Consider the following 14,587-nt stretch of genomic DNA (forward strand, 5'->3'; position numbering starts at 1 on the left):
TTAAGGGAGCAATTTTAGAGTTGGCAAGAGACTTGGCTCTAGAGGGGTTCCCAGGTATCCAAGGGGATGTCCCCAGCTAGGTCCTTGGGCAGTAGAGGAGAGGGTGCCTGAGGTACTTCTTATACCTTCTCCAAAATGTCCTTCATGGAGGGGCCCAGGCTCTGAGAGAAGGGCTCCCCTACCAAGGTTTCTTCTTATTCCTCATTATTCTTTCACCTCACCGTTGTTCTTCCACGTCATGCTTCATAGTACTGCCCCCAGAGGAGGGGGCTCTGAGCCGAGTGGCAGGCCTTCTCTAGCCCATCTGCTCCTACGCAGGCACTAAGTCCAAACAGGGGCCGACCAAAGGGAAGGAGAGGCTTCACACTAAGTGCAGCCTGAGGGATTGGAGGGTTCTGCCCTGTCCTCCCAGCCCCCAGGCAGCCCCTGCTCCTTGGCACAGGGGCAGCCAGGGTCACAGAACATCGCCCTCCTCCATACTGAAGCTGCTCCGGTGACTGCTGGCCTTGGAGGCCTCAGGGGACATGGCAGAAAAGAGGGGGTCGGAGGCCAGGGGGAGCAGGGAGTCATCTAGGAGCATTAAGTCCAGATCCTTCTTGGACAAGTTGGGGAATGGAGAGCCATGCTCTATCCCCAGGGGATCATGGTAGCCTGTGGACCCCCTCATCACCCCCACCCCCAAAGCTCAAACTGTGACTGAAGTCCAGATGATGAAAAGGGGACTGTGGCTGGGCGGCTGGGGGCAGTGGCGCCTGAGGAGGGAGAGCTGGCATCGGCTCAGGGTCAGGGACCTCAGGTCCCAGCATGAAAGCCTCCTCTGGGCTGTCTTCACTGGGTGGTTCCTGCTTCACCACCTGTTGGGCCAGCTCAGCCATGTTTATGTCGGATGGTGGGGAGGCCGTGGACCTGTGCCTGCATCTCCAGTTCCTGGATGCGAAGCCAGAGCTGTTTGTTGGTCATCTCTAGGCGCCGAGAGTGGTTCTCCAGTTCTCGGGATTTTTGCAGATCCTTCTGCATCCTCCGAATGTAATCTACAGAGGCCTTGAGAATGATGCCTTTATTCCAACGCATACATGTCCAGGTCATTGGCCTTGGGGATCAGCATTCCCAGCTCCTTAATGCAGTCATTGATATTGAACCTGCATCTCCTCTCAACTACAGATTAAGATTTCAGAGGGCATGGTTAGAAAGGTGGGAACCCACCTAAGAGAAGCCCCCAACCTAGGAGGGTAGGCACTTCATAGAAAATCTTAGTTTAGAATAAAAGGAACTCAAGCCTCGGTATGATGTTTTAATCCCAGCACTTGGGAGGCAGAGGCAGGTGGATCTCTGTGAGTATGAAGCCAGTTTGGTCTACAGAATGAATTCTAGGATAGTCAGGTTACATCTAGAAACTCTGTGTCAAAAAAACAAAAAAGAAAAAAAGAAAAGAAATAGGAAGGAGGGATAGAGGAGAGAGAGAAAAAATTAAGAAAGGAAGAAAGAAAGAGAGCGAGAGAGAGAAAGGAAGGAAGGGAGAGAGGGAGGGAGGGGCTGGAGAGAGAGAGAAAATTAAGAAAGGAAGAAAGAAAGGAAGGAAGAAAGAAAAGAAAAGAAAAGAAAAGAAAAGAAAAGAAAAGAAAAGAGGGACCTGCAGGTTGGGATTGGAGGCTGAGGAGGGTCTGACCCTTTCTCTCTTAACCCCTTATCCTGAGCATTGCTTCTCAGTCAATAGAACCCATTTTTATGGAAAAGGTCACCAGTACTTTACAAAAGACACGTACTTTGCAAAGCAGTTTCGATGTAGTCCTGCCTTAAGCTTTGTTGTGATAATTGTCACTAGGAAACTTTTTTCCAAAGTTGTACTGTACTTAAATATGTAAAAAATTAACTGCTCAGAGTCAGACTTTCTGTGTAACAGCTGGCTGTCCTGGAACTAAGTCTGTAGCCCAGGCTGGCCTTGAACTAGCAGAGATCCGCCTGTCTCTGCCCCCCAAATGCTGGGATTAAAGGCGTGCACCACCAGACCCAGCTAGATTCTAGAAGTTTGAACCAACCTGAACTAAGTCATATTGAACAGGATTTCCTTCTTGCCTCATGCAGGTAATTCCTCTGCCTGCCATAGTACAGCTCATTTGGTTGGGTCACCCCTAGGCTGGTGGTCCTGGGTCCAATAACAAGAGTCCTTGCTCAAGCAGACTGAGCAAACTATGATGTGAACAACCCAGGAAGTAGCACTTTCTATGATCTTCTGCTTCCAGGCTCTCTCAGATTTGAGTTCCTGCCTTGGCTTCCCTCAGTAAACTATAACTCTGGATAAATAAACCAAATAAACTCTTTCTTTTCCAAATTGCTTTTGATCATGGTGTTTCATCACTACAATAGTAACCCTAACTAAAACAGAAATCAGTTGGTGGTTTGTTTTGTTTTCCTTTTCATTTGCTTATTTTTGAGGATCTTGCTGTATAACTCTGGCTAGCCTGGTACTCAATATATAATCCTGGCATGCAATGTATAAAATATAGGTGGCCTCAAATTTACAATTATGTACCTGCCTGAGCCCCCAAGCGGCTAGGATTAGAGATGTGAGCTATTATGCTTGGCTCAGAAAAGAGTATGTATCTAATTGTATTTTCTCTTTCATGTGGCCAGGATAGAAGCTTTCCTCAGAAATCTGGTGATCTTTGGCTATTTTCTCATGTTGGTCATGGAAGCACAGGCTTATAAACCGAGCTCCTCAAGAGGTTAAGCACAGCCTCAAGAGGCAACTTAGTGAGAGAGCCCATGTCTCAAAATAAAATAGTAAGAAGGGCATAGTAGTGAATGCCTTTAATCTGAGCACTCTGGAGGCAGGGGCAAGAGGATCTCTGGGAGTTTGGAACCAGTCTGGATAACCAGGGCAACACAAGGAAACTCTGTCTCAAAAGCAAACAAACAACAAGCAAATAACTAAACACATAATAAAAATAGGGTGAGTGGGGGTAGTGCAGCAATGGTCTGATGACCTGAGTTTGATCCCCAGAACTCAGGTAAAGGTAGAAGAAGAGAGCTGACTCCACAAAGTTGTCCTCTGACCTCCATATGGATGCTATGGCATGTGTGCTGCCCTGGATCATGCACATATAACAATAAGTAAAAATGTCTTAGAAGATGGCTGGGAATATAGTTCAGTGGTAAAACATGTACCTAGAATGTGCTAGGCCTTGGATTTACTACTGAGTACTGGGAAGAAGGGGCCTGCAGAATCTGAACTGCACTGCAGCAGGGCTGTTCCTTTGGAATTTTGGCACTCAGCTTCCCATCATTGTGACAAATATTTGATAGTGAATTTGGAAGAATGAAAGGGTTATCTAGGTCCACTGTTTCAGAGTTTTTGACCCTTCATTGATTGACCCATTGCTTTGTGACCTGTGGCGGGAGTTCTGTAGGAAGTATTACAGCCAGTCGGTAACCACTGGAAGAACAACACAGGAGCATGTGGTAGGATGAAATCACTGACCATACAGTTGGTTGCAAAACAGAGGAAGGGTCTGAATCTTCTCTCTTTCCCTCTTAGAAAGTAATTCTTAAAATTTAACATGTATTTTGTTGGAGTAAGACCACTCACTTGGTTGTTCCTGGCTGCTCAGCCCCGAAATAATCACACTGAAACTGTATTAATTAAGTCACTGCTTGACCCATTAGCTCTAGCTTCTTATTGGCTAACTCTTACATATTAATTTAACCCATTTCTAGTAATCTGTGTATCTCCATGTGGCTATGGTTTACTGTCTAAAGTTCTGGCATTCCTGGTGGGGCTCCATGGCTTCTCTTTGACTCCACCTTCCTTCTACCTTGCTATAGGCCAAGTCAGTTTCTTTATTCATTAATGGTAATCACAGTATACAGAGCAGACTCCCACATCAGTATTCATTATTTGTTCATTCGTTTATTTATAGTCACGTGTATGGGTGTCTTACCTGCATGTATATCTGTGTGCTATGTGTATGCAAAGCCCATGAAGACCAGAAGAAGTTTTCAGGTCCCTAGGACTGGAGTTACAGATGGTTGTGAGCCACCATGTGGGCGCTTGAAATCAAACCCCAGTCCTCTGGAAGAACAGTTAGTGATCTTAACTCTGAGCTGTCTCTCAAGCCCCTCTCCCTTTTTAGGGTGTGCTTTCAATGTATGGAACACTTCCCACTGGGTCCAACCACTTCCCAGAATCCCATGTTGGAAACTAAGCTTCTTTTTTTTAAACATTTTTTAAAGATTTATTTATTTTGTACACAGTGTTCTGTCTGTCTGTATGTCTGCAGGTCCAAAGACAGTACCACATCTCATTATAGATGGTTGTGAGCCACCATGTGGTTGCTGGCAATTGAACTCAGGACCTCAAGAAGAGCAGTCTGTGCTCTTAACCTCTGAGCGATCTCTCCAGCCCGGAAACTATGCTTCTAAACTTTTAACACAGAAACCTTTGGGGACCAGTCTATAACAAGTTTCATCAGTGTTGTTTTCAGATCCTGTGCCTTGGGGTTAGTCCCCAGGAAGATTTTTAGGCTAATGCCTGAGGCGGGCTGGCTGCTTGCACTTAAGGAACTAAATGGACCAAAACTCAATGGAGCATCTGTTTAGCCCTTAGATTGTGCTTGAAGGATTGACCCGGACTCAGGAGTGGAAGGGCGCTGCAGAGAATGGAAAGGAACAGCATGAGGCTAAGGACAGAGGGTAAGCATTTGAGATGAACAGCTTAAAGCAATTGAGGCAGAAAGAAGAGGAAGCTGATGTGAGGTTAGCATAGTTTGGGAATGCTGGAGCATGGTGGGCAAATCTGTAATTCCTATACTTGTGAGACTGAGTCAGAAGGATGATGAATTCAAGGCTAGCCTGGGCTACATGAGACCCTTCCTCAAAACAAAACAACAGCAAGCAAAAGATAAAAGAAAACAAAGGAAAGACTGTGCCAGACAGACAGACACAGTGAGGGGGAGCTGGGCACAGACAGGAGGCAGAGGCAGGCAAATCCTGTGAGTTTGAGGCCAACCTGGTCTACATAGTGAGTTTCAAGCTAGCCAGGGCTATGTAGTGAGACCTTGATTCAAAAAAAGAGAAAAAAAAGCCAAAGAAAGGAGCTAGAGAGATTAGAGGACCCAGGTTCAATTCCCTCACCCACAACCATCCTTAACTCCAGTTCTAGGGTATCTGATGTCCTTTTGTAACTTCTTCAGGAACACCACACACATGGAGCAGAGATAAACTTGCAGGCAAAACACTCAGCCAAGTAAATCAAAGGTATGCACCACAACTGCCTGACTTGGCGTGTTGGATTCTAGTGTCCAAACCAAGAAGGAGTCGCCCCCAGAGACCACCTCATATACCACAGCCAATGCAAAAGCATGAGGGTTTTATTAATTCTGTCGTGACATTCTCTCAGCATTCGGGAAGCTGAGAGACCCCAACTAGCTGGTACAGTCTACTTTTAAAGGAGAAGGCCCCATAGAAACAAGACAGGTTGTTCCTTGACCATTATGATTGGCTTGTTCGAGAAGGGCTAATACCAATAATTGACTGGAGAACTATTGTCAGATCAGATGAGGTAAGAGGTCATTTTGACCCCGTTTCCCAGGGGACTGAGTCAAAACATACGTGTATGGGTAATTGTTCAGGAACTGAGTACGTGCATGTGTACCTGTTAGGTCCTTGGTTCCCAGGGGAGGAGGGGAAGCACTAAGGCACGGAGGCTGAGAGGGTTTGGAATTGTCAGAAATGGCTTCAGAATTGTCTAAAATCTTACATTTCCTCCTCTTATTTGGTCATATATCTCAATCTTGAGATATTAGTAAATTTGGGGGACTAATTGGATCTGTACATAGAAATTAACAAACCAGTGTTGTAGGTCCATCATAGATCAATAGAGGGCATCAGGTCCTGTTGTCCTAGGACTTGGGAGAGTTAGATTTGTCCCCAATTGCAGGACATATAAGAGCTGATATGGTTGAAACTGCCAGATGAGGCTATGTCCTTATAATATGGATGTCCTGCTGATAGGCATAGCCAGCAAAATTATGTCAAGCTGGGGTCAGTACTATTTAGCAAAGAAAAGGCTCCCATTATTAGACTAAACAGTTGCTGGCCTGCATTAGAGGTTGCCAGCAGTGAAGCAGGGGTTGCAGAAGGGTTCTTAGCACTAGGAGTGGGACCCAGGGCCCTGGCAAGGCGGGCTACCTCAGCAGGGGCTAGCTGGCCCTGGTCAGGCAATACCGGGTTGGACTCTAGTACTATGGTTATGGGAAGTGTTATAACAACTTACAGGGTGAACAGAATCCCTATGTCTTTCATATAACCATAAACCCCAAGTATTGCCTGTTAACCATTTCGTGTGTTTTGCTAACCCCCAACCAGGAGATATTGACATTGGTTTTATATCATCAGACAGCATAACAAAATATTTTAGGTCCCCCGTACTACAGAGTTTGCTTTTTCCCCCAGACAAATATATCATTTAGAATATTTGCATGTAGGACAAGAGTTTCCGGGGGTTGCTCAGTATCCTCCCAAGAGTCTTTTGTTAAAACACATAGGTCAAAAGTTAGCTGGGGGAACCAGGTATTCAGGGGATGAACTCCAGTGGCTAGCCTTAAGGCTTGCCCAGTCTCAAAGTTAGTCAGGGTCCAGGTTAAGTCCTAAGGTATAAACATCAGGGCAAAGATCAGCAAGCCTGGCAGAATCAGGCCTTCTTGAGAGGATTTTGGGTACACTGAAGCTTTTATTTGGAAGGTCCTGGGTCGTCCTGTGGAGGTGTAGGCTTGATGTGAGACGCGTGGATCCAGGCTGCAATACCGTCTATTTTTGAGGGCAGTAGGTGTCTTAAGAAGCATGGTGTAGGGTCCCTTCCAGCGACGTTTAAGGTTTTGGGACTAGTGTCTCCAAACGTACACAGAATCGCCAACCTGGAACGGGTGTGAGATTTCCGAGTGCCCGGGCTGGCGTTGGGAGGTGCCAGCAGAGAAGCAGGGAGAGTAGCTTAGTCCAGTTGGCAGCAGCAGGGATAGCTAGGGCCCATTTAGGGGGGTCTAATCTGGTCGGCAGCAGCAGGATCTGGCCAGATAGTACTTGGTTTTAAATATCATTTCATGTCCCAAGTTCTTTTCAACATCCATAGAGACAGTCCCATTGCTGGCCCCTGGGAGACAAGTGTGGGAGATGTCACATGTCCCTGTGCTCCACATGGAGCATTGTAATTTTATATTTTCAGGAATCACAGTATAAAAATCTAGCTTTCCCAGGTGGCATCTGTGTTCTGGACCCCCACATCCGAATATTTCCTCTAGGGGAAAATTTTCTGCCAGCCTCCAGGGGCAGCTGTGGAGGATATGCATCTCAGATATCCCAGGAGGCTGGCCCTGCTACTAGTTGACAGACATCAGGGGTGAGGGCAGGGGTATCAAAGCAAGGGCTTGAGGAGACATGGATTGCAGGTATGAGCAGGCGGCTGCTGTTCTGGCTGTGGGGTGCTGTGCTTTTTTTCATGTCCCTCTGGATACACCCCAGGTGCCAATTCTGGAACGAATGCGAGATTTCCGGGTGTCAGGGTGGCCAGGGGTCTTTATGCCTGGGCTTGGAGATCTGGAGAGCCTTCAACCGCACCTGCAGAATGGGTTTGTGAGCAGATGGGTCATGAGGGGACCTTAGGAAGCCAAGGTGGGGAGGTCCCCCATATTGGATCTACATAGAGCAGGGCTAGGGGGAGGAGCTGTGCTCAGTCTCCAATGCCAGTTCTAAGGCTTAGGGTCTTTATTATTCTTTTTACCTGTCTGAACTCTGGGGTCTGTATGCATAATGTAATTTTCCCCAGTCTTATCCATGTCCTGACTTTTCTGGGCAACAAGGCAGTTTTACCATAAATTCTGATTACCTTGGGCAGGCCAAACCTCAGGAAGATTTCTTCTTTGATCTTCTTAGTCATGGTGAGAAAAGGTTTCTCTGCCATCCATAGTTCGTATCAAAAGGCCGATGTACCTTTAAGAAGACTGTTAGTTCTGTGTCCCCCGCCCCTCCTCATGGGGTGGCACCAGTTGCTGCCTCTCTGAAGCCCACCTCCCTTGACTAGGAGGCTTGCGCTTATTCGGGCGCTTATTCGGGCCGCGCAGGACTCCTCCTGCTCTGTCCGGTAACAGAGGGTTGCCCGCAGTGGCAGTGGCGCAGTGGCAGTGGTGGCGCTGGGCGCAGGCTCCTCGGCCTTCTCCTGGCCAGGGACTCTGACTGCTATTCCCTGCTCCTCTTTGCTGTGCGGCTCTGGTTAGCTCGCAGGCTCCATTCCTTGCGGTTCCACCTCATCAGCCACTGAATTTGTGCTGCTGGCCTTGGATCTGTTCCAAACTCCGGTGAGGTGGGGGCATCCATCAGCCTGCCTGAGCCTCTCCAGCCTGAAGCGCCCTCGGCGCCCGCCCTGCCTGTTACCCTGGGGCTGTTCTCACCTGGCTCATTGTTGTCTGCAGGGGCCTTGCGAGAGCAGCCTGCTTTCCCCACAGGGGAAATAGCAGGGGGAGTGAAAACAAAAAGGCTTTTGATTCCAGATCTACAGTTCATAAGGTGGTTCATTGATAACACAGAGTACTCAGTCCATAGTCAAATGTTTTAGACATAGCGAAGGGGAATCCCTCCCCTTTTTAAGCAAGCGGGAGAATTTCAGTACTGTCATTGTGGCAGCTGCGTAGGCCTCTCAGGTGGGCAGAGCACTGCTTCAGTAGCTGGCTGCATTCGGCATCGTTCTCCGACAGCTTCTGCTCAGCAGCTGCTTTGGGAAGTATCTCAAGCCCAAAGCCCTATTTTTAATCGGCCCAGGTGGTGGCAGCTTAAGTCCGTATTCAGCCACTCAGGGGCTGCTCTGTCTGAGGTGCACAGTCTCTGCAGCTGTCGTCTTCTGTTGCCTCCCTACCTGTCTAATTTTTCTTTTATTAAGTCCTGGAGGGAACATCTCTGCAGTTCCTTCATTCTCTGCAACTTGCTACAAATGTCTGATGCTGACTGACCTATAAAAGACATCATTATATTGACTTGGCGATCTGCCTGCAGGAGTACTATCCTGAACTCTGTACTATTGCTCTTACCTTAGCCAAATTAGCAAATTAGTGGGGTGCTTTGCAAACCCCCTTTTTAGACCCGCCAATCAGAATCTGGCATTAAAGACGGAGCTGCTCCCTACCAGCTGGAGTATTGAAGTCCCATTTGGGTCAAGTCAGAGGGAAGGTGTCCCGTGATTGGGTTGGCCTGCTGTCAGCTCCTGGGACATTCTTTTAAACTTTAAAGAAAACTCACTGTTTTTTTTCTCTGTGGTTAGGAGCACCTGTAGGAGCTGCTGGCAATCACCCAAGTGGGCTGATAATAACCAGAACAGGTTCTATAAGCCCAGTCATGGTCTGAGGGTCCCAAGAAAAAGAAGGGTTATAAGTAAAGATTAGAGGCAGAAAAAAGCAGTATTGTAATTGCTGCTACTGAGCAAAAGGGAAGTGCTTGGGAGGTCACTCTCTCCCTAGTGGACGTCCCTCCCCTGTCCCAGCGTAGATGCTAAGTGCTGAAGTTTTCAGGGCTAGGACCCGACCAGCGGGGCTCCTCAGGAACAAAGTGTTTCCTCTGGGGGAGGAGGAAGGAGAAATCTGCCATGCTCGGCTGGATATCAGGAAGAACTGGAGGTGCCTGGATTCTGGGTTTCTTTCGCTCGCTCCTGTACAGGAAAGAGAAAAGACAAAGGGCTCAGGGAGGGGCAGCCATCGCATCTCCTCCTCCAGCGGTGGGGCTGCTTTCAGACTCAGGGGAACTGATGATGGCCAGGGGGCCGTTGCCAGGTTCTGAATTCCTGCAGGTAGATTTAACAAAGACAAACTGACATACAAAAACAAAAATACATAGAAGCAGACACAAACTCAAAACCAGAAGCTGGTGCTCTCACCACCATTCTGGTGCAGAACTAAAAATACATAAAAACAAAAAGACAGACATAGACTCAAAATGCCCATGAAACGTCTTTCCAGGCTAGGGCAAGGGATTTCAGGACATGCCTGTCTCTTCCCTTAGCCCCATTTTAATACAGACCCTGCGCAAGTACAATTTTTAAATTACTTATTTATAATTATATAGAAACAGAAACATAATACATAGACAGACATAAAAATGAGCTCGTTTCTTTATACCTCCAACTGCGTCTAGAGTGTGTCTGGGAGCGACTCGCTTCCCGGTCAAGGAACCAAATGTTGGACTCTAGTGTCCAAACCAAGGAGTCGCCCCCAGAGACCACCTCATATACCACAGCCGATGCAAAAGCATGAGGATTTTATTAATTCTGTCGTGACAGGGTCCCCCAGCATTCGGGAAGCCGAGAGACCCCGACTAACTGGTACAGTCTACTTTTAAAGGAGAAGGCCCCATAGAAACAAGACAGGTTGTTCCTTGACCATTATGATTGGCTTGTTCGAGAAGGGCTAATACCAATAATTGACTGGAGAACTATTGTCAGATCAGATGAGGTAAGAGGTCATTTTGACCCCGTTTCCCAGGGGACTGAGTCAAAACATACGTGTATGGGTAATTGTTCAGGAACTGAGTACGTGCATGTGTACCTGTAAGGTCCTTGGTTCCCAGGGGAGGAGGGGAAGCACTAAGGCACGGAGGCTGAGAGGGTTTGGAATTGTCAGAAATGGCTTCAGAATTGTCTAAAATCTTACAGGCATATTTTTATGAATGCCCAGCCTTAGCTTGGCTTGTTTCTAGCCAGCTTTTCTAACTTAAATTATCCCATTTCTCTTTAACTACATTTGCCTCTAGGCATTTTACCTTTCTTTATTCTAACTAATTTTTCTCTTTTCTTTTCCTTTTCCTTCCTTCCTTCCTTCCTTCCTTCCTTCCTTCCTTCCTTCCTTCCTTCTTTCTTTCTTTCTTTCTTTCTTTCTTTCTTTCTTTCTTTCTTTCTTTCTTTCTTTCTTTCTTTCTTTCTGTTTCTCCATGGCTGACTGGATGGCTGGCCCCTGATGTCCTTTTTTATTCTCCTTTTCTCAGTCCTCCCTCCCTTCCCTAGGTTTCTCCTATTTATTGTCTCCGCCTGGCATCCCCACCTATTTCTGTCTCCTGCCTTGCCTAGTTATTGTCCATTTAACTCTTTATTAGATCAATCAGGTGTTTTAGGCAGGAAAAGTAACACAGCCTCAGAGTTAAACAAACGCAACATAAAAGAATGCAACACATCTTTGCATCACTAAACAAATACTGCACATAATCCTGTCCCTCCAGGCTTCACTTGAATTAGTCAAAGTAGTAGTATGAAGGCAGGACAGACATTATGTGAAAGGCAATGCCCAGGGACAGCTCTGAAGAGTGAGAGGTCAGGGCCTTTCACCTCTGAGGTGCAAAAGGAGATTCTAGGCTAGCAGAGGGGTTGACCAGCACTTCACGATCCTCCTAGCTTTCTGACTATTAGATATTAGAAACCTAGAAAGGGGCTGGTGAGATGGCTCAGTGGTTAAGAGCACTGCCTGCTTGTCTAAAGGTCCTGAGTTCAATTCCCAGCAACCTCATGGTGGCTCACAACCATCTGTGATGAGATCTTGTGCCCTCTTCTGGCCTGCAGGCATGCGTGTAGACAGAATACTGTATACACAATAAATAAATAAATAAATCTTTAAAAACAAAAGGAAAAAAAGAAACCTAGAAAGCCTTCCTCACACATCTATACAAAATAAGTCTCTAAATACCCATACTATGTATGTACACATGCATGAATGCATACATGTACACATTAATGCATGCACCTGCACACACACCTCTTTCTTTGGTTTCTTTTGTCTTTTGAAAGAGTCTCATGTATCCAGTTGTAACATGAAGAGGCCAGGCCTGTTTGTTTGGGTTTCTCTGTCCTGCCCAGTTTCCCCAGCTGTTTAGTCCCAGAGAAAAAATCACACAAAGAACTCTGTAAGTTATAATGCTGATTGGCCCATTAGATCAGGCTTCTTACTGGCTAACTCTCACATCTTGATTAACCCATTTTTCTGAACTATGTTAGCCATGTGGCTCAGTACCTTTTTCAGTGGGGCAGCTCACATTCTGCTGCTTCGGTGATCTGGGCAGGAATGGGAGAAATTAACTTCCTCCTCCCCAGAATTTTTTGTTCTCCTTGCATCATTTCTACTTCCTGTCTGGTTTTCCCGCCTACACCTCCTGCCTGGCCAATCAGCGTTTTATTTAAAACATGATTGACAGAATACAGACAATTCTCCCGCACCATTTCCCCCTCTTTTTTTAAAACAAACAAACAAACAAAGGAAAATATCCATAGTCCAGTTTTTGGGAGTGTGGGCGTAGTATTCCAGGCTACTTCCTGCTGGTTGGGGGTGCTGATAATCTTATGGGAACCTAAAGAAAATTTAGAGTTATGATCAAGTCCTGACTGAAGTATCCTGTGAGTCTTGATCATCTCAGGCAGCGATCTTGAACCTGTTCTGGATGAAGAACTCAGACATCTGGGCCATCTGTTCCTACCAGAGATTGCTCAGATGGTCTCCCTTGGTCAAAGATGATTTTTCTTAACTCTGAATAAATCCAGAGCCTCTCATTTTCTGTGGAAACAAAAGTAAAATCTCTTCTCCAAAGTAACATACCTTTTGACTTCAATTTTGAAGCCAAGGTATTTTCAAAATACCTATCTTGGATTAATTCTGCAGCATTTATAAGCAAATATCTTTTAGCAGCTGTTGCTCCTTCCTCAGCATTCAAACGATTTAAAGAGAGCATAATAGCATACAGTATCGAGATTCTCTGTATATTTTCCATCTTTATGCAGCTTTATTTTAACCTCTATTTCTTTTATTTTTACTTTTAACTTTTGGCTTTTTTGAGACAGGTTCTCTGCATATCTTTGTCCTGGAACTCCCTCTGTAGACCAGGCTATCTTTGAACTCCCAGAGATTCATCTGTCTCTGCCTCCCCAGTGCTGGGATTAAAGGTGTATATCACCACACCCAACTACTCTCTTTCTTTCTTTTTTATTTTAAGGCTTTAAATCTTTTTTTTTTTCAAGCCTGCATATATTTTTAACACACTGTAAACCATTTAGAGGTTTTCTTCCTCTTTGAATCTCTCTTTACTGTATATCTCTCTTTTTCTGACCACATGGGTCTTTAATTTGCTAAGGAATATGGAGAAGACAACAGTCAAAAGCTCCTATGGTCCTTGCCAGGAAGGTCCTTTCAAGGTCCTTGCCAGGAAGCAAGCTGCAACATTGTTTCCATAGTCTGGACTGCCTGCTTGAAAGAGTCAGAGTTTTCCCTGGCCGGATGGTCCAGAAAGCCGGCATTATAAAACAGAGCAGCTTTTTTCCTGCTACAGCTGAAAACTGAAATGCTTTACTCTAATCTTTCCCAAGCATTCCCAGGCTTTCTGTGGATTCAGTTATCCACGTGGGCGCCATTCTGTAACATGAGATGGCTGGTCCTGCTTGTTGGGGTTCTTGTCCTGCTCTGTTCCCCATAGCTGTTTAGTCCCAATTAAAAAAAAAACACACTGAAATCTCTGTAAGTTATAATGCTGATTGGCCCATTAGGTCAGGCTTCTTACTGGCTAACTCTCACATCTTGATTAACCCATCTTTCTGATCTATTTTAGCCAGGTGGCTCAGTACCTTTTTCAGTGGGGCAGCTCACATCCTGCTGCTTCCAGAATTCTCCTGCTCTCCTTGCATCATTTCTACTTCCTGTCTGGTTTTCCCGCCTACACCTCCTGCCTGGCCAATCAGCGTTTTATTTAAAACATGATTGACAGAATACAGACAATTCTCCCGCACCATCCAGTCAGTCTTGAATTTAATATGTAGCCAAGGTTAATTCTACAAATTCGAATCCTCTTGCCTTCACAGCCTGAGTGCTAGGGTTCTAGGCGTGCCCCCACATTGTCAGGTTCATAAAGTACTGGTACTTTAACCTAGGGCCTTGTGTGGAATAGGAAAGCACATCACCACTTCTCACATCAGCTTCTTTTGTTTTTCCAGAGTCTCCTCTAGCCTCAAATTTGCCGTTTACCTATCCCAGCCACCAGAATGCTGCTATTGCAGGCACATGCTGCCACAGCTGAGGTGCCACCCTGTGAGAGGAGTATCAGGGAATTTGTAGACCTACATTATAATCCCCAGAGCTGACATAATTAACTCTATGCTTTTTTTAAGAATGTATGTTACAGCCTGGAGAGATGGCTCAGCAGTTAAGGGCACTGGCTGCGCTTCCAGAGGACCCAGGTTCAACCCCCAGTACCCACATGGCAGCTCACAACTGTCTGTAACTCCAAGACCTGACACCCTCATACAGACATACATGCAGACAAAATAAAATTTTAAAAAAATCAAAAAATAATGCATATTTGTAACAAGTTTTTCTCTGTCCCTCCAGCCAGCTCCCAAATAATGACACTAAGACTTATTGTTATTAATTTGAAATCTTGGTCTTAGCTTAGGCTTGTCCCACTAGCATTTATAAATTAAATTAACCAACCATATTTTTTATTAATCTATGTTCTACCACATGACTTTTACCTCTCTCCCATTCTGTTTGTCTAACTTCTTCTGTGTCTCCTGGCATCTCACGCACCA

The 14,587-nt window shown here is 45.8% G+C and overlaps 1 pseudogene; it reads right to left on the reverse strand.

Moving 5' to 3' along the window:
- Positions 1-14,587, reverse strand: part of LOC125415340 (transcription factor EB-like) — an 18,406-nt pseudogene continuing 3,819 nt past the window's right edge.

The sequence above is a fragment of the Myodes glareolus genome, chromosome X, assembly GCF_982192425.1.
Source record: "Myodes glareolus chromosome X, mMyoGla1.1, whole genome shotgun sequence".
In the NCBI taxonomy this organism is placed as follows: Eukaryota; Metazoa; Chordata; class Mammalia; order Rodentia; family Cricetidae; genus Myodes; species Myodes glareolus.